At 48.4% G+C, this 23,346-nt stretch overlaps 1 long non-coding RNA gene across 5 annotated transcripts; it reads right to left on the reverse strand.

Annotated features, from left to right (window-relative positions):
* Positions 1–848: 848 nt before the first annotated feature.
* Positions 849–19,698, reverse strand: LOC109551832 (uncharacterized). 5 transcript variants are annotated; one of them, XR_002178535.3, is made up of 5 exons: positions 19,203–19,698; positions 18,925–19,108; positions 15,729–17,154; positions 13,874–14,314; positions 849–2,245 (listed from the first exon to the last, which is right to left on the reverse strand). It is a non-coding gene; the product is annotated as an uncharacterized lncRNA (long non-coding RNA). The 5 variants fall into 5 exon arrangements; XR_012330251.1 differs by lacking the exons at positions 849–2,245; positions 13,874–14,314 and adding an exon at positions 14,324–14,825 and having other exon boundaries at positions 15,729–15,851; positions 17,066–17,154; XR_012330250.1 differs by lacking the exons at positions 849–2,245; positions 13,874–14,314 and adding an exon at positions 14,324–14,825 and having other exon boundaries at positions 15,729–15,872; positions 17,066–17,154.
* Between the last annotated feature and the right edge of the window lie 3,648 nt (positions 19,699–23,346).

Below are 23,346 nucleotides of genomic sequence, written 5' to 3' on the forward strand. Positions count from 1 at the left end.
TGGTGGTGGGATAAAGAGGACACAGAGGGATCTACTTGGATCTGGCAGCCAGAGAGTAGAGGGGGCATAGATACAGGTGTAGAAGAATAGGTGCCAATGTCGTGGGGCCAATTAGCACTGGACATCTTGGTCACAGCCACACAGTGCCTCCCACCCATAATGCAGCCTCCTCCCACTTAACACCTGGAGAAAAGGGAGGGAAAGAGGAATGGGAAACAAAAATCCCTAATTTATTCCGTTTTTAACCAAAAGGCACTAAGAAAAATCTGGTAGTGACTGAATGTAAACAGGTAGTTGGGAACAAAGTTAAGCTAGATAATAGAAAAATTTTGCATGAGTCTGCAAAATATATACCCTTCTCACCTCCTGGGGTTATCCTAGCTTTGTACGTGGTAGGTTTTGGAAGAGGGTGGAGAGCGAGGATAGAGAACCATCCTTCCTCCAACTCAACTCTGTCTTTCTCTTGAAGAATTCCAGGCTTTCTGAGCTTGATGAGGTCACATCTCTGAACTTGTTGGCAAGAAACACATGACTGCAAATTGGCCTTGAAAACTATTGCCTACAGGTAGGTAATCTAGAAGGTCCAGGACCCTTTTTCTGGGAAATTCTCTGCTTTCCTGGGAAGAAAAAATGCTGCAGTGAATGAAAACGAGGTGAAACAAAACCAAATGCATTTCCACCCACCTTCACTGCTTCAGCCTCTGTTTTTTGGAAGCTCAGACCCAGAGGTTGTTGAGAGCCCGCTGAGGAAGTTCTTCCAAAAGATCAGCATTCTTGGGTCATCGGGGCTAGCCCCGGAACCCCTGTTGCCATTGCAGGGCCCATCCTCTGTACCCTCCAGTCTCACATTGTTCTAGAAACATCTCTGATCAAGTATGAGTGGACAGTTTGCCCTCACTCTGCCTCTTGCTTTCATGGCATCTTCCTTGGACCCCACAATGCTCGGGCTGATGATATGCATCCTCCCAGGGTGTCTGCTGCTTGGTACCCTCCACTTTCGAGGACAGACACCCTTCCAGTTGTGAACAAGGCCAGGGTCTTGGTGTAGGCCCTAGGTAGGCTCAGCTTGCTCCAGGAAGCCTCACTTTGTACCATATTCAAGGAACCTTCTCATGAGGCACCAGCCTTCCACTGCAGCGGGCAACTTGCTCGTCTCAAAAATGCTGCACGTTTTCTCACCACCGTGCAGTTAGCCACATTGTCTTCTCAAACTGGAGTGCCCAGCACCCCCACCCTAGTCCCTGCCTCCCACCACAGGATGTCCTGGGCTCTCCTGATGACCAGGCTCCACGGCATGGAGAATCTAGGGCACAGGGAGTGTTAATGGTGAAGTCTGAGAAACACTGTGAGCTGCAGACCAATCCATTTCTCTAAAATGGGGCTGTGAGTCAAGGCGTGGCTTGGGCACTGACCAGATGTGTGACGTTGATAGATCATCCAACCTATTGCAGCCTCTACCTCCTCTCCTAGGAGCTGCTGGATCTGGATGGAGAAGCCCTGTCTACCCCACTAGACTGCTGCTGTGATTCTGGGCTTGCTTCCAAGATGGCTCACTCATGTGTCTTGCCATGTAAAATTTTCCATAGCACTGCCTCTGTGTCCTCACAACATGGCAGCTGGCTTCCCCCAGAGTGAGTGACCCAAGTGAGACGGGCAGAAGCCACCATGTTTTAAAACCTAGATTTAGAAATGACATACTATCACTGGGCCTTATTCTATCAGTCACACCGAGCAACACTGATGCATTGTGGGAGGATACTACACAAAAGCAGTGTAGTAGGCTGGCTGTCACAGTTTGCCCTGTCTAAATTTATTTACGCTCACCTGCGTTATCAAGAAATGAGGATCTCAGGAGTGCCTTCCCTCGGGGTCTATATCCCGCCCCTTTGTTGCCCAGGATGGGCGGGTCCCATGGAGCTGGATACTAGAGAAAATCCTTGCATGAAGTGGAGCAATGTTGGGTGCAGAGCTACCATGAACAGGAGCCAAGAAGGGGATTTGACAGCCAAAAGCCTTGGAATGTCTAGTGGCCTGTCCAACGTAGGAGGGCCGAGTGGGAACTAAAGCTGGAGCTGAGTGTGGGAATACATTACTTTTTTGAAGGAAAGATAAGTCTTTCCTAGTTGCCACTTAAATGTGTGTAAGATTAATACCTTGAATAATACTAACGTGCTTTCTTTTTCCACTCCTTCTTTGTGATTTTTCCTTCTTTAGCCATGGTTTCCAACACTTTCATGAGTAGTAGCTGAGATACAGGAGAGAGGAGAAACTGGCATGAAGGGAGGACATTCAGCTTCGCGTGTCCAAACAAGCTCCAAAACAATAGGCTCGAAAGTTAAGTTTTCAATGGCAAGATCAGGCCATTGAGAGAAGAAAGGTTTTCCTAAATTCAAATAGATATCTTTTAAATATAACAATCTTGGAGGATGAACATGGAGTTTTCACTAGAATAGGGAAGAATGGGCAGCATAACCTAAGAGCTGTTCCCAGCCCCACAGGAAAGAGAACAGCTCTTCTTAGGCTGGGATGTGGGGGTCAGACACTAGAGACATTTTTAGTCAACAAAATTAGATGAAGACACTGTAGTCAGGGCAGGAGATAGCAGATGGCCTGAGGAAGAATCCACAAGCTTGTGCTCCACTTTTGGTTTAGAATTCCAGGCTGAGAGCACCCTGCAGGGTGACCTACACCCACATGGGTGGCTTCAGTAGAAGGGATATGCTTGTGTGGCACGTTTAGGTGGAGAGGGAGTCTGAGATGCCATAGGCCAGGTTCCCTGGAGCCGGTGAGTGTCTTGTGTGAGATCCTACATGTTCTGTGTAGGTTGGGAGTGGGAACAGCAGTGCTAAGAGGGTGGAGGGAGAGGAATACAGTTGCCTGTTAGGAGACAAGACCCTATAGCTGAGGCCAAGGCATGGTCATGGTCAGTAGTAGCGTGGGTCCAGGGATGGAGCTGACCTGCAGGGACCATGGCTGACCCCACATGCCTCTCACACAGTCTGACTTGAACCTGGAGGACGGGGAGTGGACCAGGAGGGCTTACCCTGCTGCCATGAGGAACGGAAACAACTTCTTGACCATCCTTTGTGGGGACAGAAAGACTTTTGAGAGGATAGAAATATGAAAGGGACTTTAACTTAGTTAAATCCTGAATTGCCAGAGTAATTATGAGAAAGAGATTAAGTCTTTAAATGGGAGTTTACTTTGAAACAGTAAGATTGCTTTTGTTTGTTCATTTGTTTTGTTTTCTACTTTCAGCAGAATAGAGCCTTGAAAGACAGCTGAGTTTGATTAAGTAGAATTTAACATTTCCACCATGGGATCACAGTGGATGCATTTTAAACCCAGTATACACCCAAAGGATATGATATGAAGCGGGAGGGAGGGGTGACATTATTCAGCCTAAGGAACAGAGGTCACATGACTAGTAGCTGCTGTTTTACTTTGAAAAACCTTGGAGGGTCTAGACTATATCAAGAATGCCTGTAAATCAACAACAACAAAAAGAACAGCCCAATTTCTAAATGCGCAAAGGAGTTCAACAGGCATCTCATGAACAAGATGCATGAATGGCCAATAAGCACATGAAAAAGTGCTCAACATCATCAGTCATTATTAGAAAATGCAAATGAAAACTACAATGAGATACCATTTCACATCCACTAGACTGAATAAAATAAAATACAGTGGATGCTGGGAAGTACGTGAGCCAACTGGAACTCCATCCAGTGCATGGACACCTGTTCTGCAGCCTCTCACAGTGGGAAACATGTATCCACATATGACCCAGCAATTAAACTCCTAGGTGCCAACCCAAAAGAAATGAAAACATATGTCTGCACAGAGACTTGAACATGAATATTTATAGTAGTCATATTCATAAGAATCAACCAGATAAAAAAAATATGGTATATCCACTTAATGGAATATTACTTGCAATAAAAAGGACCACTAAAAAAAAAAAAAAAAAAAGGACCACTTACTGTTAAATCCACAACGTGGGTGAATTTCAAAAACATTATGCTGAGTGAAAGAAGCCAGACCCGAAAGAGCATATACTGTACAACTCCATTTATATGAATTTCTAGGACAGGCAGACTGATCTACGTGGATAGAAGTCAAAAAGTGATCAGGGGCACGAGGGCACTTTCTGGGTGATGGGTATGTTCTATATGTTGTTTGCAACAACCATTGGTTGTCACATGGGCATATACAATGACCAAACCTCATCAAACTGAACACATTATACCTTAATTTAAAAAAAATTGATGAAAAATACCATTTTCTCAGAGTCTTGGCCCAAGTTCTTACAGCAGATTAGCCAGGCAAACAGAATTAACATGCAAGTCCCAGAAGGCTCTGCATCTTTGGGGGTGCACCTTCCCTCTGTCCCTTGATCCATTCGAAGTGTATTCACACACACCGGGCACACACACACATCCATGCACACACACTCTCTTTTATGCCCAGGGAGTGTCCCCTGCATGTGCCCGCCTCCCACAGGGAGCCTGCAGGATCAACCCCGTCCCCTCGCCCACTCTCTGTCCCTCTGCCCCCCCTGCCCACACCCTCATCCCCTCTCCCATGGTCTAACTGCACTAGAGTCATCTCCGGTTCTAAACCTCAGCACACCCTAAATCATAGTTTGTGTGTGTTTTTTTCAGTGAAATACGGATGCTTTGGAAACCACTTTCCCCTCTAAAGGCCTCCTTCTTCCTTGTTAACTCTGGGCTGAGCTATTTCATAAATAATGCAGTTCTCCTCTCATCTCAGTTACAAATGTGGATGTCTCCTTGTTTTGAAGGATCAGACTGGTCTCCTTGTTTCTCCAGTCTGGCGGCAGCCACCCTCACGTGGTCCTGGCCCTCTCTGCACAGGAGGTGGCCGTGGGCTCTGTCACTTTGTTAAAAGTGGGCTGAGTCCCCTCTGCCCCCTCCTGCCGAAAGCACAATGGCAGCTCTTCCCTCTCGTCAGCCTGTGGGTCTGCGTGGAGGTTCCTTTGTGTACCAGGTCCCAGGACAGTGGCCCTTTCCACAGAATGAGTGCACACCCGTCACCAGCCCCAAGGGACAAAGGTCTCCAATATCAGTGTCCAAATCTCAGTGGTTCAGAGCCCCTGCCTACTTTACTGTAGAAATTTCCAATGCTCAAGTTCTCCAAATATTTACCGACCCAGTACCAGTCAAACCCAAGGCTTGCTCCCCACCCCAGCTGGCAAAAAGAGAAGTCCACCAAACCAGGCCTTGTCCCCATGCAGTCCCTGTCCCCACTGCCAAGCTCTGTTGGGGGTCTTTGTGAGGCTGGGCCTGCCTGGGGCTGGAGGCCAGGGCTTGCCATCCTTCCTGCTGGGCCCCATCTGGGGAACAAATAGCATCCTCTGTCCACCTGCTGAGCCCTGTGCCAGGCTCTCCCCTGCTGGGGGTGGAGGCTGCCCTGGAGTCCAGCCCATCTCCTTAGAACTTCTTACTTTTCTGTTGTTCACCTAAGGTTCCTGGGTCCTTGGTGAGGGGCCGTGCCCCCGGCCTGGTCCCATCTGCTGACAGCAGCAGCAAGGCCCCACTCCTGAGAGGAAGCTAGCCTCCCTGGACATGGCTGAAGGAGGCCAGTGGGCAAAGCGCCTGCGTGGAGTAATGGCTCAGGCCACTGACCTGTGGACGGGCTCCCAAGAAGTCAGCTTGTAAGGTGAGACCCTCTCAGTCCCCATGACCGCATGGCCTACAGTCCTGAGGTGGTAGAGTGGGAGTCTGCAGAGAAGCAATCCCACCGGACACAGTGGTGCCCCTGCAGGGCCGATAGCAGCTCTTGGTTGAAGACAAAAGGCTCCTGGGGGAGGTGGGGCATCTCTTCACATGTGAGATCATGAGCCACCTGCGGGGCAAGGCTCACCTGGGCTGGTGGCACTGTCTTCACAGTTCCGGCCACAAGCCCCAGTGATTGTGATTGCTCAGGGGAAGCTAATAATCTGATGTAGTGAACGACAGATTACAGGCCACCCTGCATTTCTATATTTTCCACTGTTGAATTAAAAAAATCCATTTCTCAGCTTCCCTTGCGTTTCGGGTACAGGCTGGGGGACAAGTGGGTCTGCTTTGTGCTCTCTGAGATAGTGGAGAGCACAGACTCACCTACAGGCACCTAGGAGGCCTGGGACAAGTGCTGTGGTGATAGCAGGGACCAGCTGAGCCTCGAAGGATGAGCCAGCTCATTGAGTGAGGGAAGGTACTCCAGCAGGCCACACAGGCAGAGGAAAGGGGTGGTGACATCAGAGGGCATGGAGACCCATGGGTGGTCACAGCTGTGGTCCAGGTAGGGGTAGGTAAGCCTAATCTGGAAGGGATGCTGTGGCTGGAAGCCGTCTTCTGCAGGAGTCATTCCTGGATTGGGCCACTTCCCAGCCCATCCTTACGCTGTTCTTTCTGTTCTGTTTGGCCCCTCCCCCATCTTTGTTTCTAGGCTCAAAGCTTGCATCCTCCTTTCTAAATATTGCTTGGAATATGGCCTGGCGTGGCCTCAGGACCAACCCCCTCAGTGGTTTCCTTGGCAGGCCTGGCCTTTCCAGAGCTACCAGCCTTAGCCTGCCCCACCTTGCTCTGCCCTGGGATCAGTGTCAGAGGAGAGCCCTGTATTGAGGACAAATATGGAATGGGGACAAGGTGAGAATGTTGGAGGATGAGGCTGAAAAAGCAGGTTGGATTACAGAGAGGAGCCTGGAAAGTCATGCCAAAGAGGTTATTCTTCCCCTTGAAGATGATGAAGAAATGTCCAAGGTTGTTGACTGGACTTGGTCAGATCTGAGTTTCAAAAGGATCCCCTGAGGTCATAGTCATGGAGGGTCAGGATTGTAGCAATGAAAACTCTGGACCTATTTACCCAGCATTGAGGCTGCCTTCCCAGTTCCCCTGCCACATCCAAAGGCTGACAGTCCCTGCAACCCCAGCCTTCAGCTCCAAGGGCTCCTCCAGGCTCCACGTCTCTTTCCCATCCAGTCCTCCTGTCCTCTTCTGCTTTCCTTCATGTCTGTCCTACTGCCACACCTGCATCATCTTTCCAATTCTGTCCAGACTCATCACAGTGGAACCATCTTCCTGGCTTCATATTTCAGAACATGGGTGAGAAAGAAGGGTAGTATTTCTTGGACCCTCTCAACGACCTCAAAATAGAGGGCCAGGGACTTCCCTGGCAGTCCAGTGGTTAAGACTTTGCCTTCCAATACAGGGGGTGCATGTTCGATCCCTGGTCGGGGAGCTAAGGTCCCACATGTCTTGCAGCCAAAAGACCAAAACAGAAGCAATATTGTAACAAATTCAATAAAAGACTTTAAAAAAAAAGAGGGCCCTCTTCTAATTCTCTGGAGAAACCACCACCCATTTCCTCCCTTGTCTTCTTCATTACCTTGTTTTTCCACAGGTGTTTTCACCTGTTGCTGTTTGGAAGTGTAGAGGAAGGGAGTTTCACTTCCTAGAAAGATGTAGTAGGTAGTAGCAGGCAATACTGCTGTTGCAACAAGTAAAGAAGAAACAAATAAATTGGAACAATCATACTTGAAAAGACCTTGGAGATCTGTATGCAATGAAGACTAGATAACCTAGAATATGAGAGAAGGAAGACCCTTTCCAGGCTAAGGGCACAGACCTGACAGGCTTTCAGTAAAATGTCTGGGAGAGTCTCACCTGAGGAACAGGATTAAACCAGTGGTGCAGGGAGTCTAAACCTGCAGCCCAGCCCCAACCCAGCTCAGTTCCTCGTGGGCTGAGGTAGTCAGCCCCAGAAACTGAGTGGAGGAAAGGGCGAGTCTTCTACATCCTCTAGAGTTCTTTTATACACAATGTCCAGCACACATTAAAAACCTCAGAGACAGGAAACAATGACCAACAATAAAAAACAGACTATAGAAGTGGCCAAGGACTTTGGAGTTAGCAGTTAAAGACTTTAAAATAACTATGATAAATACATTAAATAATGTACAGGGAGAGATGGACAAAATGGATAAAAAGAGAATTTAACAGAAAATTGGAATCTATAAAATAATTAAATGGGCATTCTAGAATTGTAAAAGAGAGTATCTGAAATCAATACCTCTTGGATGGATTTAACAGCAGACGGACACAGAGGACTCAATGTGTGAACTCGAAGAGGGGCCAAGAGGAAATATTCCAGCTGAAATAGAGGAGAAAATGGAAAGAGCAGGACAGTGGGATAGACACACAGGGCACCAAGGGCATCTAATGTGCCGTCGTTAGAGGCCTGGAGGGAGAGAAGAGAGAATGGGCAGAAGCAATACTTGAAGAGATAATGTCTGAGAATTTTCTAAAACCAATTAAAAAAAATCAACCCACTCTTTAAAAAAAAAAAAAAAAACAACTCAGCAAAACCCAAGCAGGATAAATACAAAGGAAGTCACTCCTAGCCACATCATAGTCAAACTGTTGAAAGCCAAAATCAAAGATAAAATCTTAAAAGCAATTATTAGCAGAAGGGTCATTACCTGCAAGGGAGTAACTATAAGTTGTACGGCTGGCTTTTCAACAGAAACTATGCATGGCAGGCAGAATAATGGCCCCCCAAAGACATCCATGCCTTAATCCCTGGAATCTGGGAATAGTTACCTTACTTGGCTAAAGGGACATTGCAGATGTGATTAAGTTAAGCATTTTGAGACGAGTATCCTGGATTACCCAGGTGAGCACAATGTAATCACCAGTGTCCTTATAAGATAGAGGCAGGAAGTCAGAGAAGGAGATGTGATGATGGAAGCAGAGGTCACAGCGACGTGATTGCTGGAAAGGAGCCATGGGCTAAGGAATGTGGGCAGCCTTTAGAGGCTGGAAAAGGCAAAACAACAGATTCTGCCCTGGAGCCTCCAGAAGGAACGCATCCCTGCCGACACCTTAATTTTAGCCCCGTGAGACCCATTTCAGACTTCTGACCTTTGGAACTGCAAGATAATAAATTTGTGCTCTTTTAAGCCACTAAATTTCAGTAATTTGTCACAGCAGGAAAAGGAAGCTAATACACTGTAGAAGTCAGCAGACTATGGGATGGCATCTTTCCAGTTCTGAATCAAAGAAGGGCGAGGTACTCTAAATACCTAAATAAGGAGATTAGCTGCCACTTTGGCTACCAGACCCTGTACCTCTCTCTGCATTCTTTTTTTTTTTTTTTTTTTGTGGTACGCGGACCTCTCACTGTTGTGGCCTCTCCCATTGCGGAGCACAGGCTCAGCAGCCATGGCTCACAGGCCCAGCCACTCTGCGCCATGTGGGATCTTCCCAGACCAGGGCACGAACCCGTGTCCCCTGCATCGGCAGGCGGACTCTCAACCACTGTGCCACCAGGGAAGCCCCCTCTCTCTGCATTCTTAAAGCTCAGGGATCCCATCAGTGAACCACAGGGAGACCCTCTTATGCCTCAACCAGTCTTAGAGACAAGACTAAATTCAAATCTCTTGACCAACCCAGTACATCTATCACATGGTTAATGATAATAGGAGATATCATCTAGAACTAATTAATGAGTTTTAATTTTTTTCACACTTCCTTATCAGTGGCCTCCTGGTGCAGCAAGGGGAGGATTAAGCTAATTCATAGTTGGATTAAAAAGAGAAAGAGACGATGTCCCTTTTTTGACAACCTGGATGGGTTCTTGAAGCCCATTCCAGACTGAGTCTTTCAATGATAAGAGCCAGGTACTTGAGAGAAAAAACTCTTCTAAATTCCCAAAGCATCTTGTTATATATTAAGAACCAAATCCAGAAAGACTAAACATGGAGCTTTTATTGTGGTAAAATATACACCATCTTACTCATTTTTACCATCCTAACCATTTTCAGTTCAGTAACATTAAGTACATGCACAATGTTGTGCAACCATCAACACCATCTTTCTCCGGAACTTTATCATCTTCCCAAACTGAAACTTTGAAGCAATTAAGCAACTCCTCACTCCCCTCTCCTCCCAGCCTCTGGCACCCACGCTTCTACTTTCTGCCTCTGTGAATTTGACTACTCTAGGAGCCTCATAGTAATGGAGAGTTTTGTTTTTAAGCTGTAAAATGGGAAAGGAGCAGGATGTAACATATGGGCAATTTTCCTGCCGCACAGGAATGCAGCCCATCCCACTTTCTTGGGCTGGAGAAAGAGTCTGGAGAGAGAGGGAGAGTAAGAGAGCTGAGGCTTATGTGTGTGGCCTCTGCACCCCTCCCTGTTCCTGGAGTGAGGAATGATAAGGACCCCCAGCAGGAATCCCAGAAGGGAGGGCGCTTGCCCAGCTTCCCGCCAGCCATAACACCGTGCAAACCAGAGGGCCCAGACAAGATTGTACACGGGCGTCCCCACACTCCATGTGCCACCGGGGAAGACTGAGCATCTCTCCAAAGAGCCTGAGTTCACTGGACTAAACTGTAAACTCCTGTGACCATGCTCTCCTGAGGGATGAGGTTCATCCCTCATCACCGCTGAGTAGAAATGAAACTCTTCAATAAATTGAGTTCTACTGTAGAAAATAAGGAAAGTTACTTTCCTGCACATCTGAGCTGTAAGTTTTATACCCACTACAAATACCCTGGCCCAAGAGATTGCTTCCTCTCCCTGAGGGGTTCAAAGCTAGAGTCCGACCCTTGGTTTCCCTGCTATCGGCCTCAGAGCTGGGTGGAGCCACAGGCAGGCACAGGAGCTCCGCATAGAAAGTTCAGATTTTTCCCTTGGGCAGTGTGCCAGGAGCACAGGCTGCATGCACTGCTGACAGTGCTTCCTGGCACGCTGGCAAGCCACTTGCCTCCCAGACTGCTGAGCCCACTTGCAAACGCCCGCCCCCTCTCTCCCCCCCGCCCCCTCCCCCAGCTCTCTAACCTGCTCCAGGAAAAATATTTTGACATGGCATGTCCCTCCTGCCATGAATTACATACAGAAGGAGCAAAGAGGAGGAAGGTGGGGTCCATAGGCCTAGGCAATCTCAGAGCAGTTCATTCCTGTGGCCAGGGTTTGAGGCCGTGGGCTGCGTGCAGGGCCAGGCTGGGGGCACTGGCCCACAGAGCACATGGGAGAAGGTGGCTGGGCGCTTCCAGGGATTGGAGGTTTGGAGAGTCTGTAGGGTTCACATCTATTCTCTCTCCATTTCTCTCACCTCCACTAGGTGTGAGCTCCTCGGTTATTCTGGGGTCCCCCATCCCCTGTGTCTCTCCCCCTCCCCTCCCCTCCCCTCCCCTCCAGCGCAGGTGTATCTAAATCTACCCTCTCTCACCTGTAAACACCCAAAGCAGAGGCTGGCAAAACTGGAGAAATGAGAGGCCCAACAGGCATTCAGGAACCCATCTGGCTGAATTTCGAGCAGAACCAATGGCCTTTTTTTCTCTCAAGGAGAGAGGAAACAAGGTATGCAGTTCAAAAGCAGTCTGGGCTCAGTATCCCCAGGGAGGGGAGATTTGCTCCTTTCGCTGAGTAATCTGTGTGTGCCCCCAGCTACTACTCACCCCACCACGTGCCACCCAGGTCCCCACCCCAGGCACGTCCTCACCAAAGTGTTCCCTGTGGTCTCAGAGGCCAACGTGGATGCTCTGGTTTTCCCGGAGCTGCAGCGGGATGTTCGCAGGCTGAGGGGTGTGGGACAGAAGGGTATTTCGGGGGGGTGGGAAGACTGAGCGTCAGCATAAAGAGCACCCCCCAGATTGAAAAGTAAGAGGTGGCTGACTTTTGCCTCTCAGGCTTGTCTTGGTGCTGCTGGGTTTTGTTTGTGTGTTTATTTTTGCTTTTGTGTGTTTGTAGTTTTGAATCTCCACCCTATTAAAGTATGTCATTAGAGAAAACAGGGACCCCTTTCCCTGGCTCTGCGTGTACATTCCAGCCAACATTTCTACACTAATTAGCTTCATCTTGTAACTCCTCTCAGATAGGAGCACCCTCCAGGCCTACCCTTAAAACAGTGAGGTCAAATAACAAGCGTTTTCTTTCCTTTTCCTGAGCTCAAATACATACTCTACACTGCAAGTGTTCTGAGTGCTGTAGATACAGAAAGCTGCTTCCAAGACCTGGGGTGGGTGGTAGAGACCTGCCCCCAGCAAGGACCCCAAGTCCTCCTGCATGGGGGGACACTGTCTGGCCCTTCTGCGCCTCATTTCCTCAGGACTTGTAGACAGGTTCTCCAGTGTTTACAGAAACTTCAAAGGCTTAACGATGATAGCTAAGCTTGTTTTAGTGATTCCTGTGTGCTAGGCACTGTTCTAATTCATTTGATCTTCACAACCACCTGATGAGGTAAGTACTATTGTTATCCCCCATTTCACAAATGAGAAAGCCAAGGCCCAGTAAAGATAAGGGACTTGTCCAAAGTCACTCGATGCCTAAGGGGCAGAGGTGAGACTCGAACTTGGGCCGCCTTCAGAGCCACTCTCTTGCCCATGCTCAGCTGGTTAGGCTGAGAGGCAGGGATGCAGGCAATCCAAAAGGCCAACAGGGGCCACAGAGGACCCGCAGACTGCACAGCACACAGCCCTTCACGGTGTGTGGGGGAAGAGCCACTCCTCAGCAGTGCAACGTTGCCAGACACTCTAATTTTTCAAGAGAAGCCAGAAATCTGGATATTGATTTGAAATTTCCCAATTAAAAATGTCATCAGCTAATTCAAATCTTATGTGAGGGAATAAAAAACCAACCCATTGTATCTCCAGTCCCCATGCAGCTCATCAGCTGCCTGCCTGTCTGTGGCCTCTGGGTCAGACCAAGGAAGGTGGATTGACTTAATCTCCTAAATCAACATTCCATTGGTAGTGGCTACCTGGGGTGCAATGTTGAGAAGGTTCTGAGTGTGAGTCTGGCCTGGATGAGAAAGTGTTGAAATCCATTAGCAATATCTGCCATGTGCACAGCCTGAAAAAATGACAGCATCTATGCCGTGAGTTTTCCCTGACTGGTTAGTCACTCTACAGAATGAACTGATGTTCAGTTCCTGTTCCTCCAGGGCCTAATTTTTTAAGTCCCCCCATCTCACCTCATCCTGGTCCAGGTGGTAAATGTCCTAGGTACTACGTACTGACTTTACTAACCCTCACACCAATCTTGTGGAAAAGTGTGATCACGTGTGTTTGACTGTTTCAGCTCCACTCCAACCAGGAACTACAAGTCCTGCATCCTTCACTGTTGCCCCCAGAAATCCAACCTATCCAGGCCCTTTGTCATCTCCCTGGGGTGTCAGTGGTCCTTGGTGAAGGGACATCACACAGCACACATTTTTTTTGCTTGACAAAAGCCTCAAAAGACAAGACTCTTCTTGGGAACACCTTCCCCTATGACACACTCTACCCATCTCTTTTCGGGGTCTGACCCTGCTTTCTCTTCCCTCGTGAGGTTTTAGAAATGCCCAATCATTTATCCCTTTCTGAAGCAGCCATACTCTGTGTATACCCTTTAGACTCACTCTATCCCAATTTGCTTAAAAACAAGCTTTCCCCAACAAATTGAGCCTCTCCTTAAGAGTTCTCATACCAGCTACACAGAAAACAGAACTCCCAGTCATCATGATTTCTGTAAGTCATACAGAGACAACCCTGGAGCCACGTCAGTTGTGTGACACAGATGTGACATTTATGATATGCAGGTGGCCTTACCCACATACTGATTGTTTTTCTTCACTGCATTCATATTTGCTTAGAGTTTATTTCTCCTGGTTTAGTGCTTCATCTGCTCTCCTATTTTCCTTCTTCATGAAATTGGTTTTCTCAGACAAATGATGAGGGACCTGAGAGCAGGTCCCATTTCTTTCTCTTCCTTCAGTCACTCATTGGACAAATACCATTTGAGTGCCTGCTGTGGGCCAGACGCTGCTCTAGGACCCCGGGGACACAGCACTGCCTAGAACAGAGGGTCCATGCTCTTGGAGCTTACCTTCTTTTCTCTTTGAATCCCGTAGCATGGATGCCCGTAAACATGCTGGTCTTGAGGATCCTTGAGGTTTCACTGGGCACAGCCACACACTTGCAGCTTGCCCTGGCGTGCACTGGCTCCATGTATTTGCCTTTGGCTTTTCCTTGTAGAGGCTTCTTTTTCTAGCTGTGCTGACACATGCCCTGAAGAAAGACCACCCTCCCCAGGCCCAGGCATTGCCACTTGATCCTGGGCTAGGCACTTGAACTTCCTTACCTGTCAAGGATGGGTAATTTCCACATGACAGGCTGCTGTGAGCTGTGAGTGGAGTAAAGCACATCAGCATGATGCAAATGTTCCTCATTATTCAGCACAATTTTGTTCAGAGATAAAAATTAAGGATCCTCCTTCCACCCCCCAGCATGTTCTTATTGCCCTGGTTCTTCCAGAGGTCTCCTTTTCCTGAGAAAGAGAAAATGCAACAGAATACAAATACCAAGGAATCAAATTCTTGTCTTTGAAGTTTCAAAATCTACTTTTAAAACTTATAAAGGAGAAAATAATCATGTAAATCTAGGATTTTGCTCTGTAAGAGTGTTTGCTAGGGTTCTCCAAAGAAAGATACAGACCAATAGCACATAAAATATGCTGTGATATAATATAATATGATATAGTAAAATGTAGTACATTATAATTACTTAATTCCTAATTACATGGGGAATTGGCTCATGTGATGATGGAGACTGAGAAGTCCCAAGATCTGCTGTCAGCAAGCTGGAGACCCAGGAGGGCCAATGGTGTAGTTCTAGCCTCAGTCTGAAGCCTGAGAACCAGGAGAGACAATGGTGTAACTTCCAGTCTGAGGGCAGACAAGACTGGTGTCCCAGCACAACAGTCCCGCTGGAGAAGATCCATCTTCCTCAGGCTTTTTGTTCTATTCAGGTCTTCAATTGATTGGATGAGGGTCACCCACCTTAAGGTGGGGGTGGGGGGAGGACAATTAACTCAATCTTCCAATTCAAATGTTAATCATGCAAGACATTCTTACATACACACCCAGAATAATGCTTGACCAAGAGGCTGGGCACTCTGGGACCCAGTCAAGTTGACACATAAAATTAACCATCACAAAGAGTGAGGCTTTTTGAAAAAGAAATGTTTGCTGGATTTCAAAGAGAAACTAAAGTACTTTAAAGAAATTGTAGCATAAAATTCATTCCCCCAAATAATAGAAGGAAGAGGACAAGAGAAGAATCCAAATAAGTCACCTGCCATGCAGACCAGATTCAGGTTGCTAAGGGCACGGGAGAAGGAGTCTGAAGGGAGAAGCCTGTGATTCTCCCTGTCCTTCCAAGGTGGCTTGGGATCAAGGGAAGATTAAAAAAAAACAAAAAAACACAACACTAGATGAGTTTGGGGAAATCTAAGGTAGGGAAATCTTGCACCAGCTTTCTGGGAGGAGAGCAGTTGAGAACAAGTGGATGTGGGGATACTTGAGTGAAAGAGCCTGGGTTGGATCTCCTGAAGTCCTACAGAGATTGGGAGAGTAGCCAAAATCTCGTATGCCCCTGTGATGGATATGACAGTAAGAAGAGAATAGAAGCTGGTGGCCCAAGGGGTGCTGGGGGCGTGACAAAAACGGTCATCAGTGGCAGATTGAGCCATGCAAACCAGAGGCCAGGTAAAGGTATATTCAATCCCATAGACATTGACATGAGGAAGTGGTGGTTGCTTCAATAGATACCAGCGGAAATCAATGTTGATAGTCAACACTGAACAGTGCGTATCTCAGAGGGGGCTGGCACAGGATGACTCTTGTTATGGTCAGGATAGTGTAGCTATGCTGCAGTAACAAACAGATCCCAAAACAGCGTACCTTGGTACTTGAAAGTTTGTTTCTCCTTCATTTAGGTCCAATGCATTACTCCTCCTCCTGGATAGCTTCCTTCCAAGTGATGACTCAGAGATTCAAATGCTTAGTTACGACCTCCAGGGTGGCCTCAAGCAGGAGAAAAGAGGACTGGAAAGTCACACAGAGGGCTTTTCATTGCCTTAGCAAATAAATGGCATACCTTATCTCCCCATACAGACCCTTGACCAGAACTAATCACATGACCCCAACCTAACTACAAGGGAGGTTGGGAAATGCAGTCCTCCTGTGTGCTCAGGTGGAAGAAATGAAACAGGATTTAGGAAGACCTAGTTTTGTCTCTATCACCATCATGAACCAAGCATATCCTGGACATGATGATCCATAATTTCCCTGCAGAACTGAGATGTCATCTCAGGGAGAAAACCCTAAATTGCAACAAGCTTTAATCTAAATTGAGAAATCACTGAATTCTACTGGGTTTTCATGAAAATGACTAGGTTATAATTTTTGTTATCAGGGAGAAATAGGAAACCTAAAGATAGGAAATACGTTCAGGTATAGAAAAATAAAGTCCTCTTTGGCCACATGAGAACATGAGTGATTACATTATTACATGGGTCAGGACATTACTACAGGCTACATATGTTTATAGCTGGAAAAAGTCTTACAGATTGTTGGTCAGAGGTGGGTTAGCATAGAGGTTCAGTGCATTGGCTCCTAGGTTCAGATTTGAGCTCTGCACCTCGCTAGCTGGTGTGAAGGTTAAATGGGATCAAATGGGGAAATGCTCAGCTCCGGGCTGGATACATCATAAGGCTGCAATAAAGGTTAGCAGTTGTAAACATCCACAGCTGAAATTAAGATCCAGAGATTTTAACTTTCAGTCTGATGTTTTTCCATTATTCCTACCCCCAAAAGCTCTTGACATCATGTTTCCACAGCTAAGATTAATGATACTGATAAGAATATCTTCAAAGTTCTCATCATGAGAGAAATAATTTAACTATGCTAGGTGATGGACGTTAACTAGACTTATTGTGGTGATCATTTTGCAATATCTACACATAGTAAATCATGTTATACACCTGAAACTAATATAATGTTATACGTCAATTATATTTTATTAGAAGAAGAAGAAAAAGGAGGAGAAGGAGGAGGATGAGAAAAACTACCATTAACTGAGCTCCTGCACTGTGCCAGGCATTTTATACAACTCACCTCATTCAGTCCTTAAAACAACTCTGTGAATTGGGCATCACTGTCACCATTTCATAGATACTTGGCACTTACAGAGGTTGACTTAACCTGTGCAAGGACACTGGGGGAGTTCGAAAACTTACCACACTGAGATCCAACCCTGGCTCCACCATGCACTGACTGTCAAACCCCCAGCAGGCCACCTCAGCATGCTAAAATTTACTTTCTCTGCCTGTAAAAGAGGAATAGAGATAATACCCACCTCAGGGGAAACAAAAAAAATCCACAAGTTTCCTGACCTTCCTCCACCTAAGAGGTGGGGTCTCTGCCCCCTCCCCTTGAATCTGGGTTGACCTTAATGACTAGCTTGTGACCAATAGAATGAAGCTCAGCTTTCAAGGCTACTCAGAAGAGGCCATGTGGTTTCTGCCTTGTTCCCCTGGGACACTTGCCTTTGGAGCCCTAAGTTGTTGTTATAGGTTGAATTGTGTACCCCCAAATTCATATGTTGTAGTGCTAACTCTCAGTACCTCAGAATGTGACCTCCTTTGGAAATAGGATCTTTGTAGAGATAATCAAGTTAAAATGAAGTCAGTAGGTTGGCTCTTAATCCAATAAGACTGGTATCCTTACGGAAATTTAGACACACACATACACACACACACACACAGAAGACAGTGTGAAGATGCAAGAAGACAGCCATCTATAAGCCAAAGAGAGAGGTCTGGAACAGATCCTACGATCATGTTCCTCAGAGGGAACCAACCCTAACAGCACCTTGAATGTGGACTTCCATCCTCCAGACTGTGAGATAATCATTTTTGTTGTTCTAAGCTACTGAGGTTGTGGTACTTTGTTACAGCAGGCATAGCAAACAAATACAGTTGTCGTGTAAGAAGGCAGACTCCCCTGAGGCCTCCATGCTGTTAGGAAGCCCAGGCCACAGAAGGAGGCCACAGGTATGTATTTTGGTGACAGCCCTGCTGAGGTTCCAGCTGACAGCCAACATCAACCATCGGACACGTGAGCCAAGACACCTCCAGATGATTCCTGCCACCAGCTATAGATCCCCCCACCCCCGGGTTTACCCACATTTTTGAGTGTTCCCAGACAAGACCCCAGATATCATGGAGCAAGTGGACCCTTCTTACTTGTAACTAAATTCTGTCTGAATTCTCGACCCATGGAATCTATGTGCATAATAAAATAGGGTTTTTGTTTTGTTTTATTTTTTGCAGTACGCGGGCCTCTCACTGTTGTGGTCTCTCCCGTTGCGGGGCACAGGCTCCGGACGCGCAAGCTCAGCGGCCATGGCTCACGGGCCCAGCCACTCCGCAGCATGTGGGATCTTCCCAGACCGGGGTACGAACCCACGTCCCCTGTATCGGCAGGCGGACTCTCAACCACTGCACCACCAGAGAAGCCCTAAAATAGGGTTTTTAGGCCGCAAGTTTTGAGGCTCTGTGGAGCAACAGGAATAGGAGCAGCCTCACAGCTAGTGAGCCAGAGCTGGGGCTCCCTGACTCCAGAAGGCAGACCTTCTCCGGAAGCAAGCTCAGCAGCCTTGCTGTCTCAGAGGGTGTCTGAGTAGGAGGGTTTTTGCTGAGTCTTGTCTCTGAGCAAGCAGGGCTGGCCCACGTGGGCTAGACTCTGGTTGACCCATGAGGACTCTCTGGCCTCTGAGAAAGCCAGCTCCCCTCAGCCTTCTTCAGGTTCCGAGAGCAGGCCAGGATCCCAAAGGCAGGCATAATGTCTGGTCTTTCCAAGGTCTGATCACCTGGTTGAGGGTTAGAATTGTAGGTATCACTTGACCCTGTTCCCGTGGTCATTTTGCAGATGGTTGTAACGGGAGAGCTGCTGGGAAGCAGAATATAATCTGGGTGTCTGACTGCCTGGGTTTAAATTCTGGCTGTGCAGTCTCTACCTGTATGGTCTAGGTCAGTTATATAACCTCCCCAAGCCTGTTTCTTCATCTGCAAAATGGGAAAATAGTAGCACCCACCTTGTAGGGGTTCTCTGGATGCTCGCCCAGGACATTCTCATGGGAAGCATGGAGCTGGGGCCTAGCACGTAGTCAGCCCACAGCATATGGGCACTATCCCTGCCATTCATCAACAGCAACTCTTTGCTTGTAGGGATTTATCTGCTCTCTCCAGTGTGGACTAGTTTAGTTCCTGGGAGCTTCCCTGCAAAGGGGAGAATGTAGCTTAAAATAACCCCAAGAATGTTGAGCTCTTTCAGAAGTTAACTTTAAAAAATTAATAAAGATTCCAGACAAACCTAAGGTAGCATTGTTTTTACTGGTTTGTTGTTGTTGTTTCAGCCTCTCCTGAAAGTCCTCGCAGCAGTAAAGCCTTGGCACAGGGCGCAGGGCTTCACTTCCTTCCCCATTTTGTGGCCACCGCGTCCGCCTGCATCCCCACCACGGCCTAGGCAGGAGCGACGGGAGGGCTGCGTAGTCTCCTCGGCTCACTGCTGCAGGAAATGCTGCCTGCCGCCCGGATGACTCCCAGAAAAGAAGGCGGATGGCGTGACTCAAAGTGTCTCCTCCCCCGCAACTCAGCACGCTGCACCCACACAAGCCCCCTCCTCTGAGGGTGAGACTGAATCACGGCTCAGGGTTCTGGGATGCTTCTGGGCCTCTTTCCCAGCGCTGGCCTGGCCAAGAGATCTGACTGCAGGGTGCCTTCATGGATCGGAGCTAATTCCCCTCTAAGCAGCAGCCTGCCCCTCGGCGGCACTTTGTCAGAAACCATCTCTGGGCAGGCAGCTGGCAGGAGGCTGCTGGCTGCACAGTCTCCCTCCTGCTCTACTCAGGGCAAGGCTTGTCCAAATATTTGGCTTGATCCTGCTTTCTGATTCATCATGTGCAGGAACCTCTGTAATTTCATCTACTGCGTGACTCAGACAAGGGCTCAGCACAAGTGCCGAGCACCCAGGGCCAGAGCCGCAGCCAACACCCGCTGCTCCCGGCCAGCCCTGGGGTTTGGGGAGCGCTGCCGGGGCTCCCTAGACTGCCTAGCCTCAGATTAAATCTCTTTTGTCTGAGATGATTAATGGAGCCTCAAACACGCCTCAGCGCAAGGGTGTGAGGTGCACTTTGTACCTTTTCCAAGTTTTTTTTAATATGCTAAATCCATTTGCATCTCATAAATTATATTGGCTTCAAAATGAAATGTTCCTGACAGCAGCACACAGGGTGTAGGTCCCACTAAAACATTTTCTCTTGTCGTCCCCTCTCCCGCTCTGAGACCCTAGGAGAAATCAGCTTGTCTTCCAGAGGGGGAGGGGAGGCAGCAGAATGACCTAGATTCCAAATCTGCAAGACAGGTAGAGCCAGCTCTCCTGTCTTCTGAAGGCTGCTGTGCACATGGTCCCAGGGTTTCGGAAGAAGCCAGCAGGATGAAGCTCTCTCCTGTTCCTGCTTGAACCTTCTCCTCTTATGGGTGACATGGTCGTTTTCTCCTTCTGCAGGTTTGTCCTGTTAGGAAAGGCCACAAGCTGGGCTGGTGGGGCCCCTGATGCTCCCTGGGTGGGGAATGGGGGATCGGTGCAGTTGACAGCAGAGGTGTGTGGGGCAAGGGAAGGGAGCCTCTAAAGAGCAGGGAGGAGTGGAGATGGCAGTTCAGATACCGGGGTCTCCAATAGCCAGAGACAATGGAATTTAAACTTTCTTTCCACCACTTTCTAGCTTTGTGGCTTTGGGCGAGTTACTTGCCCTCTCTGAGCCTCTGTTTCTTCTTCCATTCATTCATTCAATGACTATCTTCAGAGCACTTTATGTCAGGCCTAGCCTGCCCCCTGGCACTTACATTCTGACACTCTACAGCTGCGTGCATATGTACCATGCCAGGCGGAGGGAAATACTAAACAGAAGATGAGATGTGGGTTGGTGAGCCCTTGTGCTCTGCTGTTTTGGGCTGAGGCTAGGAAGATGAGGGGGTCCAGCCCAGGGGACTGATGCAGGCAACAAGGCAGGAGGGATCAGAGAGAGCGACCATGAAGCAGGACAGCGCCTGTGCCACACACAGTGGGAGCTCCGTAAACGTCGCTGCTGACATTATTATTATTTGACAGTTGGCAATGCGCAGGGCAATGCGCTTGGGGTGAGGATGCAGCAAGCTGGGAGGAAGATGGCTTTAAAGCCAGGGTAACATTGGTGCACTGCGATGGGTGACCTGTCATTTCCCACCACTGCCTGCTCCCTGCATTCCAGCCTCCAAAGCATAAGCAGGCTTCACTTCACACCGTGTCCCAAAGGTCAGCTGGCTAGGGTTTCATGAGCAGGCATTCCAGGCCTGGGGCCCGCACAGGGAGCACTGTACCCACAGTCAGGCCTCGAAGTTCCCGTCCAGGACCAGCTGCCGGAGCTTTGGCGCATCCCAGTTGGCCTCAGGGGTGCTGAGGCAGCTGCTGCCAGGCAGGGGCGGGGTGGGCAAGAGAGGAGAGAAGCAGGCCCCAAGGCAGCTGTCCTCGCCATCAGAACCTGAGCCACACTCGGGCCAGGGAGCCACAGTCTGGGGCACTCCAACCTCTGCAGGGAGGGGACACTGAGTGCATATACATGTATATGCAAATTATATAAACACATATACATACATACATGTGCTTCCTTTAACTTATACGTTTTTAAGATTTTATTTCATTTAATGTTCCAAGATTCTGGGCAGTGACTGTTGCCTGTCCCCATTTTATAAGTAAGGGAAAATGAGACTCATGGAGGTCCAATAAGCAAATGGCAGGACAAAAGTTCAAATCTCACATTCTGCGTGCCTTCAGGCAATGGCCACAAAACAGGAGGACCCAGCAGGGGCATTAGTTGGGCCCCTCGTCCGATTACAGATTTCATTATACTCCCTGAGAGACACAAAAGGAAATTTTTGTGTCTCCTGTTTTTAAAGTTGAAGAAGAGTCAACAGCAGAGAACGGAGTTTAAACAAAGCCCCCCTCTGGCCTCACTGCCCGCATCGTGAGGCCGGCACAGCAGCCCTGCCCACCCGTAGTCCCTGCACTCAGGCTCTCGCAGGAACTTGTGGAGCCCACACGCAGTGCTTTCCACCACCTTCCTCTTCCCCTTTCACTTCTGGACACTCTCAGGTCTGCGTCTGCCTCCCCCAAAGGCATAGCTTGTGGCATTCATCTTGGTGTCCCACAGAGCCAGGCACAGTGAACTGCCGGGGGTGGGGGTCCCCTCTTGTTTCTTCACCTTTATTTCTATTAGTGAAATGAGAATGTACTGCAAACCAGGCCAGGGCACAGCTTGGAAGACTTGTCTGCAGCATGAGGCTCAGCTGAGAAACACAAGCAGCCGTGGCCAAGAGGGCAGAGGCAGCAGAGTGCAGAAGACTGGAAAGTGACAGCAGAAAGCCCGCCTGGCCTCCTCAGCGGCAGCCGGCCACCTTGCAACAGATCAATTCCTCTAAGTGGGACTGGAGCACAGCCACAAAGCAGGGGAAGCCTTTCTGATGCGGGCGGAGGAGCTTTACGGAAAGAAATGACAGTAGCCCTTACATCTTGGGGAAGTTTAAACACAACCCAGAGAATGAAATCTTAGATTCTACCTTCCTGAAAGGCTGAGGCTAGGCATAATTCTCTGCTTGTTTTCCCCTCTTTTGTATTGGGTAAATGTTCCTGGCCACACTGGTACCTGTGGTTTTTTTATCATCTGCTTTGGAAATGGGAAGGGTATAAATCAGTCAATGAAATTTTAAAATGTAGCTCTTTGATCTAGCACCGAAGCAGACAAAGAAGAAACAGGCACTTCATAAATGCCTTTGGAAGCTTGTGATTTGCGTGGGGCTTCCAATAAAAGGCGAAGTCTCTGCTTTGAGATTACACACACTGAACCCAGGGTGGTCCTCGGGCTTCTGGTCACAGCATGAGCGGTGCTGGTGGGGATTGATCTGCAGCCCTGGTGCTTGCAGCTGCTGGGGATCATTTGCACCATGGCCATTTCTGGGACCCAGCAGGAAAGGGGGAAGGCTCCTTGCTGCAGCCAGCAATATATGTGCTCCCTCGATCACTCCTCTAGAAAAGAGGGCAGGAGGGGTGGACGCAGAGCAGCCCTGCCCCTCCCACCTACTCCCCATCCCTTGGATTTTTGCCACTATTGGCTTCCTCAGGTCTTCCTTCTGTACACAGCAGAGGTCTGACAGTACTGGGGAGTCAGGGCTCTTGGGACAGCCCTACCCCATGAAGCCAGGTGAAGGCTGGTTTGCCTGTGGGCACAGGGTTTCACACTGTCACACTGCAGGGCTTGGAAGGGCCAGCTCCAGAGACAACGGGTTCCCAGGAAGGATTGTGGAAACTGGCCAAAGGTAAAACAGAAGGCTTTAAATACGCGAGTCCAGTTGTGGAGGGAAACAAGTGTGATGACAAGGCAGCCACCTGCCATCCTTGCTCTGTTTGGGAGGGCAGCATGATG

Source organism: Tursiops truncatus, chromosome 2 (assembly GCF_011762595.2).
Source record: "Tursiops truncatus isolate mTurTru1 chromosome 2, mTurTru1.mat.Y, whole genome shotgun sequence".
Classification (NCBI taxonomy): domain Eukaryota; kingdom Metazoa; phylum Chordata; class Mammalia; order Artiodactyla; family Delphinidae; genus Tursiops; species Tursiops truncatus.